Here is a 9,393-nt window from a genome sequence, read left to right on the forward strand (position 1 = left end):
TTAGAAATTCTTCAAATACCCTATCTGAAGATCAAAAAGCTGTTAAATAGAGACAGACAACTATTAAAATTGGCAAAGATGAATAAAATCCTACACTTTGGATTTTTTTTTCTTATTTACTGGTAGAGTGTTTATGGCTGCCTTTGATCACTATGGATCTTTACGACACAGAGCTCCTATTCCTATGCGTCACGCAGGAGTGCACCAGTGTAGGAAGTCTTTCCAGTGTATCTTTTAGGTCTCACGAGAGGAATTTCACAGTATTTATATTTCTGCAAATGCTACAAAAAGATATTTTTCTAAAAGTCTCTCGAAGGAAAAGGAAACGCTTTGATGCAGAATCATGAGAACGTTTAATCTGCTCAATATGTGCACAAATATGGGCGCTTAAAAGCACAACACACACAGTCGTGGTGGCAGCTGTGCTGGATATCATGCTTCAGGTTCAGGGTTGTGCTTAAATGTGTCTTTTATTAGTACTATTAAAGCTGTATTTAACCAGGTACGTCCCATTGAGATCACACAGTCTCTTTTTGGCTAAGATAGCAGCATTACAGTATTTCAAGGAGCTTACATGCAAATATTAAAACCCACACAAAACAAAATATACAGTTTCTACTCACAGAATCACACAGGCGGGAGGAAGAGGATCTAGCTAAGGAAGAAATCACAAATTCCAATTGAATTTTGCCATCAAGCGCTTCACTATATTTTTAAATGCCCTAATTGGGATGTAGCTGCAGATCTGTCTGCACGTGGTTCCAGGCTGCAGGGGCACAGAACATAAAGGCCTGTCCTCCCATTTCAGTGTGAAACTTAGGGATGGAGAGTAAGAGAGAATCATTTGACCCTAAGCACTACTTGCTTGTTTTAATTGAGATTTACCCACAAAGATGAGGGGGCAGCAGTGCAAGGGTGGATTTTTAAGTGAATATGTAGCAGTGAGTGAGTCTATGCAAGGCCAGGGAAGGCCAATGAGCTCCAAGGCGTGCATGCGTAACAGATCACTACAGTCAAGCAAGGGAAAGAACATACCGTCCAAACCTCAACCAAACCTTAAACAACCTCAGAGGTTTTCCTGGCAACAAAGCAAAAGCAGGATTTGGTTATGAATTAGAAATTGGTTACTTGGTTATCAATGTGAGGTTTAATGGTTAAGCAATCATCAATTAAAATACATGTAGATACTTGCACTGTGACACAAATTCAATCTGATCTGTCCCGTGAGGTCACAGCGTTTGGAGGAGAAGCCAATGCCTTCCTGGCATTAGAAAACAACAGCAATGTAGCTTTTTGCCTTCAACTCAAGTTACAGATCAGACAAAAGTGATTCAATGATACAAAAGACATGTTGTTGAGCAATGGCAGCAGCACAGCAGTAAATGATAGCATCATCAGCGTAAACATGAAACTGTGCATGAGGAACATTCTGACCCAGGCTGTTGAGAGCAGTCTAAAGCAACGGCTCACACACTGGAGGAAATGCCATCAACTTTTCAAACCAGCCAACAGCCTGCTCACACAACTCAAAGTTAAGCAGCCGTTGCTTCGTGATAAGATGGTCGACTGTATCAAAGACCTCTGAGAGATTGATAAAAAAGAGTGGTACATCAATTATTTTGTGCCAGCCTTGAGGCATGTGGTTGGTATGTTGTTTCCTGAGTGCAGACCGTCACAGTGAAAAAATATTATTAGCACTCAGGAACTCCTTCAGTTGACCATTTACAAATCCCTCAAGGACAAGATGGTTAAGTTGGAAATAGGCCTGTGGTTGTAAAGTGATGTAAGAACTCTCTGAACTTCACCAGAGAAAGGAACAAAATAAAAGGGCTGACCATCAAAAACACAATCTATTGTCATGTCTGAAGAAGGCAGGGTTTTCAAAGGCGCCAACTGGTTAAACAGGGAACCAGAGGCAATGAAGTGCTCATTAAAACACTCCGGCATAGCAGCTCTGCCACAAATGGAAGTGGCGTCCTTAACTATGCAAGGAGGCGGTTCATTGTGAATATCAGAAGCTGAAATAGATTTGATAACTTCCCAGGATTTCCTGGGTTTATTCAAATTTCGTCTGATAGATGAGGTGAAGCGGTTGTGTAGCTGCCTGAAATGGAGCCTGTCAGCATCGGTTTTCCTTCGCTCAAGCCAAATTTCCCTGATTGGGTAACACATCCAGGTCAGGGGAAAACCAGAAATTTCCTTATTTCTCAAAAGGAAAACTCAGGTGTAGATAATGAAATGAACGATGGCTGAACTCCATTTAGCTGCTTCAGTTTCAGAGCTCTGGTGGCAATCTAGTGTTATTAGCAATTCACAGGTAGCCTACAGAAGAATTATACATGCATGAAGTGGCAGAACACAATGTACAAAACTACATGCAAGAAGACTCAGCCTCTACAGCCACACGACTGCCTCTCTAAGACTGTGCAGGAGCTAAATTAGCATGTTCAGAGGGACGATGCTAACGTGCTGATGTTTGACAGGTGTGATGCTTACCTGGTTGCCGTCTTAGATTAGCGTGTTGATATGCTAACACTTGCTAATTAGGTAGCGCGAGGGACTATTTTTTGTGCTTGGACCAGTGATTTCCTCGAGTCTCCGCTGTCTGCCTGGTGGTTTTGCGCTTTGGTTGTTTTGAGGGTGTTAATCAGTGGGTTTGAGAGGTGCTGGTAGGCCTGGACAGAGCCAGGCTAGCTGTTTCCCCGTTTCCTGTGTGTATGCTAAACAAAGCTAACTGCTCACTGGCTTCAGCCACATATTTACTGTGCAGAGGCAAGAAAGTGAATCAGCATATTTCCCCAAAATGCCCAACCGTTTAACTTCGTCTCAGAGTCGTGGTATTAAAAATACTGCGTGCATTGATGGAACCAGTTGTGTATCAGTTTTCTGTTTGTCTGCTCTGTCTCTGCTCAAAAAGCTGTAAGTACCGGGACCAGAGACAGGGAGAGGATCCCCTGGGTGCAGGTCTCCGCTCTGCGTCATCAGCGCCCCAATAATCACATTAAAAGCAGTCCATAGGCGAAAGGGAGATTATATTTGGCTTTTAATTGTTCCCTCTCAGTGGGTTGGCTGCAGCGTTTTCGGGGTGTTTTTTTGTTTTAAACTGCAGCACAGACACATGACGTGGAAGATTCCTCATTAAAATGGGTTTAAAAGTCTTGTGGAAAGCGGCCTGTGCTTCCCCTCCTCCCTCCTCCCCCCTTTTCTCCCCATCCACCTCACAGAGATCACAGCCTCCACCACCGAACACACACACACACACACACATACACAGCTGTGTCCACCACACTTCACACTGTTTCTATCCCCGTCTTCCTTCCCTTTCCCCTCCTGCTTCCTTCATCACCCTCCTCTTTCCTCCCTTACTTCTAGCAAACCTCGTTTCCTTGTTTCTCCCACTTCTCATGTCCCTGCAGTCATTTTTATCTCTACACCATCACTCCTGTTCCTTTTTATTTTAAACTTACTCCGTCCCTCACTTCTCTGCTTCTGCCTCTTTCATCATCTCCTCCAACTCTTCTTTTTACTCTTCTCCCTCCTCTCTTCGTCCTTTTCAACAGGGAATCACAACTATTGATAAATCTGATAGCAAAAAGCCTGCGTCGCATGTTTCAAATCAAAGCAGAGCTGCTTTATTTCCAGGATTTATTCTGTTTCATAGAAGGATCTTAAGATTTCTCATGGGGTAAGATGCACACATCTAATGGACCACACTGTTTAACTGACATGTGATCTCATTAGATCAGACGTGGGGAATGATTAGTTTGCATAGAGGAGTGGAAAAAATAAGGCTATTGAGACGCTTGAACCACTGGGGAAAACATTTGCTCCTCCTCCTCTCATTCCCTTCATTGTCAGGATGAATTGAATAATGAGCCTGGACTGTGTTCACATGTGTTGAAATCTGACAGAGAAACAGTGTTATCACACAGGGTGTGTTTGAAAATCAAGAAATCATTAATTCTACTGTTTGCTTGTCACTTTGTCTTGTCCATCACCACCAAACCCCAGACTGCAGCATCCCTCCACCCATCAGTGATGAGTGCATGGCAGTTTTGTTGAACTAAAGGCAAGACTAAGCTTTAACACTGATTTGTCTCCGTAAAGAAGATGTTGAAAAAGATGAGCTGTAGAAAATGATGATGGTGATGATGATAGTTTTAACCTCGTTCATCACCCAATAACTGTGTGGTTTCTATATTTACTTGCGCCATAACAGATCATATTCTAACTTTTGAAAACAGTTTTGAACATGGATCACCATGGCGATGCACGCTGTACGTCCTGATTTTACAAGACGAGGCAGGTAGCAGCTGCACTTGTCATCTCCTTTCGTCAGTTCAGCCTGATCAATCCTTAAACTGAGCCTGAGTGTACTGAATCATCAGTGTCACTTACCAAATCAGTAGCTCGCTGCATCAGAGTTCTGCTCACTGCGGACTGAAAGCACTGTCAGCTTAGACATGATATCCAGTAAAGTAAGTCCTGCTTTAAAGGTCCTGTGTTGTACGAAGTGAGATTTCCATTTATTTTTCATTATGAAGCAGGTTTAGGTGCTTTATAGATACTGTGAAAATATCAAAATGCTCAGTCCCCTGAATGCACAGGGCCCTTATTCAAAAATGATGCCTTTAAATGAAGCGTCAGACTTCCGTAAGGTTGTGATGTCACTCTACAGTCACAGCCCTGAGCCACGCCCCCAGCTCTGCTGCTGCAGCAAAAACAACGGCCACCTCATTTGGAGTTGTGTTTCTGGCCACCTGATGAGTATAAGTTTAATCCTCTCTCTGTTTTTGCTCTGTTTTTGGTCTCTCCCAACTCCTGAGGGAAACATCTGGCTCCACTATATTCACTAGCTGGTCAGTAACTTTATCTTTCTGCTGTTTTTCTTGCTGTGGCCCAAAAACGATGCTATGAGAGCAGTGAGAGTGAACCAAAACAGTAAAGTTTTTGGCTGGCCGGCTAAACAATGAGGTGAAACTCACTGTAAAGCTCTGGAAAGCCGAGGGGAGCTGCAGGTGCTAATTCTCTTCAGGCGACCCCTTTCACACTCTGGTTTGATTGTTCGGTTATAGCTGCTCTAAAGGAATAATCCTTCATGTTTTCATGAAATCAAAACCCATTTGTAATGCTATTTATGGTTGCCGTTTTGTCAGTAATAGCCATTCAATATACTTACACTCAATAATTGTTTCTCTATACAGTCATTTCTATTGGTAGCGGCCATTGTTGTTCTGGATTCAAACAATCAACAAAGTCATTCCTAATTTCCACCTCTTTCTCCTAATTTCTCCACTGTTTCCATGTTTTTTGTTTCCTTCCCGTTTTCGTCTTTCAGCCTCCCCTACCTTTCCTCCTCGTCACACACTGTCTACCTGCGGTGAAGCCTTCATCCTCCCCTCCATCTCTTCCTCAGGCTCCCTGTATGTGTGCTGTGATGTTCAGCTCAGCTTTCCAGTTGTAAAGATGCAGATATGCATGGTTAGGACAGTAATATGTGGCCACAAGCACACACACACACACACACACATGCACACACACACACACACACACAAACGTTTAATGAGCAGACAGTGGGATAAGTGAACATGCTCGCAGAGTCTTAAATCTTTTACAAGCACTTAAATGATCTGAGGACACACTTGAATTTTGAACCGACAAACACAATGAGCACACACAACAACAGCATATACACACGTAGCACACACACACACACACATTTTTATCTGTATCTGCACTTTCTCTTTGAGCTCCTCAAAGGGGATTGTTGGTGTGTGTGTGTGTGTATGTGTGCACGTGCACATGCAAGTAATGGGTGACAGTTTGTGTGTATGCACATGTCAGGCGAATAAATGTTTGGATTGAGACCATTTAAACAAGCTGTGTGTGTGTGTGTGTGTGTGTGTGTGTGTGTGTGTGTGTGTGTGTTCTCCTTATCCCCAAACTACACTGAGCATGAATATTCACACACACACACACACACACACAGTCGTGTTTCCATCACTTTTAGGGACTTTACATAGACTTACATTTCATTTTTGGGGACTTTCCCCACCCTGACATTAACCCAAATCTTCACCGTAAAATCTAACGATTTACATTACAAGGAGCGCGAGTTCCCACAATGTGACTGTGTGAACAGATTTATGCCCCCCCCAGCGTGAGTAATACATATCCACACACACGCACATATCCACACACAAACACACACACACACACACACACACACACACACACGTACACCGTTTAAAGACAGTGTATCGCATGCATCTACACATATACTGTATGAGGGAGTCACTGTCCTCTATTGTAATCAGTCTAATTTAATTCATATCCTGTTCTCACTGTGTGCTTGTCATGTGCCTATATATGAGTGTGTGTGTGTGTGTGTTGCCATACCCCAGTGTGTACAGAGGGCATATAGGAAGGTTATTGGGAAGGAGGAGAGCACTGTGTGTCCAAGGTCAGTGGAGCGCTTGTCTTTTAGTCTTCCTCCACACACACACACACACACACACACACACACACACACACACACACACGCACACACACAGAAATACACAGTTCTATAGGGGAGGAGTGCAGAGAGCATTAGCTTTCAGTCTGAGAGAAGCCATAGAAAAAGATAAAAGTGAAAAAAATGCAATGTAGTTTACAGGAACACAATACAAGAGAGAAGTAAGAGACGTGTTATAGAGGTGAGTGAGAGAGGCAGAGGGCAAATGGAGACAGGACAGCGAGAACAAGATGGAGAGGAGGAGGAGGAGAGAAGAATAGAGACACTGAGAGAGATCAGGACCTGTATTTATCAGGCCTGTCAGAAAAAGGCGAACCATCATGGATCAGTGACCACAGTCTCCGGACAATTCAATTTAATAAGATCCGAAGCCAACAAAAGAGATCCTGCTGAAGCTCCTCCAACTCTGCAAACTTTGAATAAAACCCTTCTGGGAGAAACAGAAAGACAGAAATGGAGAAGGAGAGACGGAGTACACAAAAAAACCTGCTGTCTTGTGAAGGACGAATGAGGTGGAGATGTGTTTCTCACACAGGTTCAAGGTAAGACTTCTTTGAGCGCATTAGCAGCGTAAACAAAGACAAGGGGGCATGTAGCAACTGATGATGTTGTCATTAGTCAAAATGTAATCAGGCATCCCTGCAAATGGGCTGAAAATGTGATAAAGCCTGTTAGGGAAATAAATGGCCAGATTATGTGGCATCTTTAGATTGATAATCTTCTCATTTTATCCCTGATGGGCAGAGCAGTTCCCAGCAACACGACAGTCAGCTGCTGGCCCTGTGTGCAAGCAGCAGCAGTGTGGTGGACCACTGCAGTTCACAAATGCAGAGTATACAGTACGCTGGTGTGGTTTTAAAGCTGCAGTCATTTATCACCTATAAACACTGTTTTATGGCTAATGTGTTAGCAAACAGTTGCCTATATAACCAGCCAGCAGAGACAGCATTCATCAGCATTCATCTGGAGTTGTGTTTCTGGCCTCTTGACAAATGTAAGCTGATTGATCACTCTCCTGTGAGGCAGCCGTGGCTCAGGAGGTAGAGTGGCTGGCCCACTAATCAGGGGGTCTGCGCTTTGAGTGAATGGGTGAGCATTGAATCGCTGTGGGGGCTTTGGATAGACAGGCGATGTGGCAACCTCTGCCATCAGTGTGTGTGTTTGTGCGTGTGAATGGGTGAATATATATGTATATATGTATGTATGTACATATATATATATATATATATATATATATATATATATATAGTCATAAAAGCACATTAAAAGAAAGATTATCAGATGTATTTTAAAGCGATAGTTCAACATTTTAAGAAATATGTCTTCCAGAGTGTGATAAGAAGATTAGCGTCAATGTCATGTGTTAAATACAAACCTGGAGTCAGGATGTGGATAGCCTAGCTTAGCAAAAAAAAAAAGAAAAAGAAAGAAAGCTGGAACCGCCCGGCTCTGTCTAAAGTTCAAGAACACGTACAAACAACATGTGCGACTGTGACGTTAGTCTGGCTGTATCCCCAAACTTTATTTTTATGCTTTAATCGGCTCTGGCTCCATACTTTGCAAAGAGAGATTGATAGAAATTTTCTCATTTCACTCTTGGAAAAAAAAAGCAAATAACAATGTTTCAAGAAACAGAGCTATTTTTTGAAGATGATTCATATTGCTTATTTGTATTCTGCAACTTTGCTTTTGCAGCTTCCTGAGCAGTTTATTTCATTTAAAGTATTTTTCCCATGTTTTTGTTTGTCTGCATCCTGCCATAGACGGGGGAGGAAGTTGTTTGAATAAATATTCCAAACCCGTGAGGATGGGAAGCGACATGAACATTAAAAAAAGATGCGCATGCCTCGGCAGATGAGCATATATGCTGGCCTGCCCCCGTCCCTGCGTACCTACGTGTGTTTGGTTGTGTGTGCTTGCATGCATGAATGCCTGCGTGTCTGTGGGATGGAGGGGAAGGTGAAATGGACAGAGCCCAGGTTCGTGGCTGTAGGGCTGAGGGCTTTGAGCCTAAGAGAAGAAGAAAGAACACAATCAACTGCAGACTCCTTCAGAAACCAGACAGTTGAGATAAACCAGACACAGTCAAAGGAAAGAGAAAAGCAAGCCAACAGGAAAATCAAACTGAAGTCTTCAAAGAGGTGAAGGTTGAGGGAGACACATTTGTCTCTGCCTGAGTTGTTCACAACTGAGTCAGCCTACACAGACGCTGAGACACATATAATGTTTTTGCATGGCAAGAATTTAACAACTGGTGACCTTTACATAACCTGAACCTTCAAGAATTTGTGAGGCTTTGGCACTAAGTTCTTTCCCTTTGTATTTCATAGTCAAATACGCTTTAGAAATAGACGCAAGTTAGTTGAAAAGAGAAGCATGGTCCTTGATTGAGTTTCTTCAGTGGCTCCTTGCACCTTTAGAGCATGTGGTGCATTCTCAGTTGTTTAAAGGCACTGCAGTCTCCTCTGGTCTGCAGCTCGATTCCCTGCAGCTGGTTCCAGCTTCCCTTGAATGCCAGCTTCTCCCCAGGTGCTCGCCGCGTCTTTCACACCATCGCATCATCACGTACTTTTAATTGTTCTCATTGTTCTTTGCAAAATAAGAGTCATTGTTCTGATGTGTGTTTGTTGTCGAAGTCTTTGTTGTGATGTAGCGTGTTTGCTGCGGGGAATTCATTTGCGTCCTCGTGAAATACGTGTAGGTGCTGCTGGAAGCTTGGTGAAATAGTAACTGCTTGCTCTGTTGTTTGATAACCAGACAATAGGCGACAACCGTCATTTCAGGGCAGCACATTTGTACCATCCACTCCTCTCTCATGACTGACTGCTAAACAGCAGTCGTCAGTTTTATCCCTACACTGTAGTTCAATACCCCCC

The sequence above is a fragment of the Chelmon rostratus genome, chromosome 6, assembly GCF_017976325.1.
Source record: "Chelmon rostratus isolate fCheRos1 chromosome 6, fCheRos1.pri, whole genome shotgun sequence".
NCBI lineage: Eukaryota > Metazoa > Chordata > Actinopteri > Chaetodontiformes > Chaetodontidae > Chelmon > Chelmon rostratus.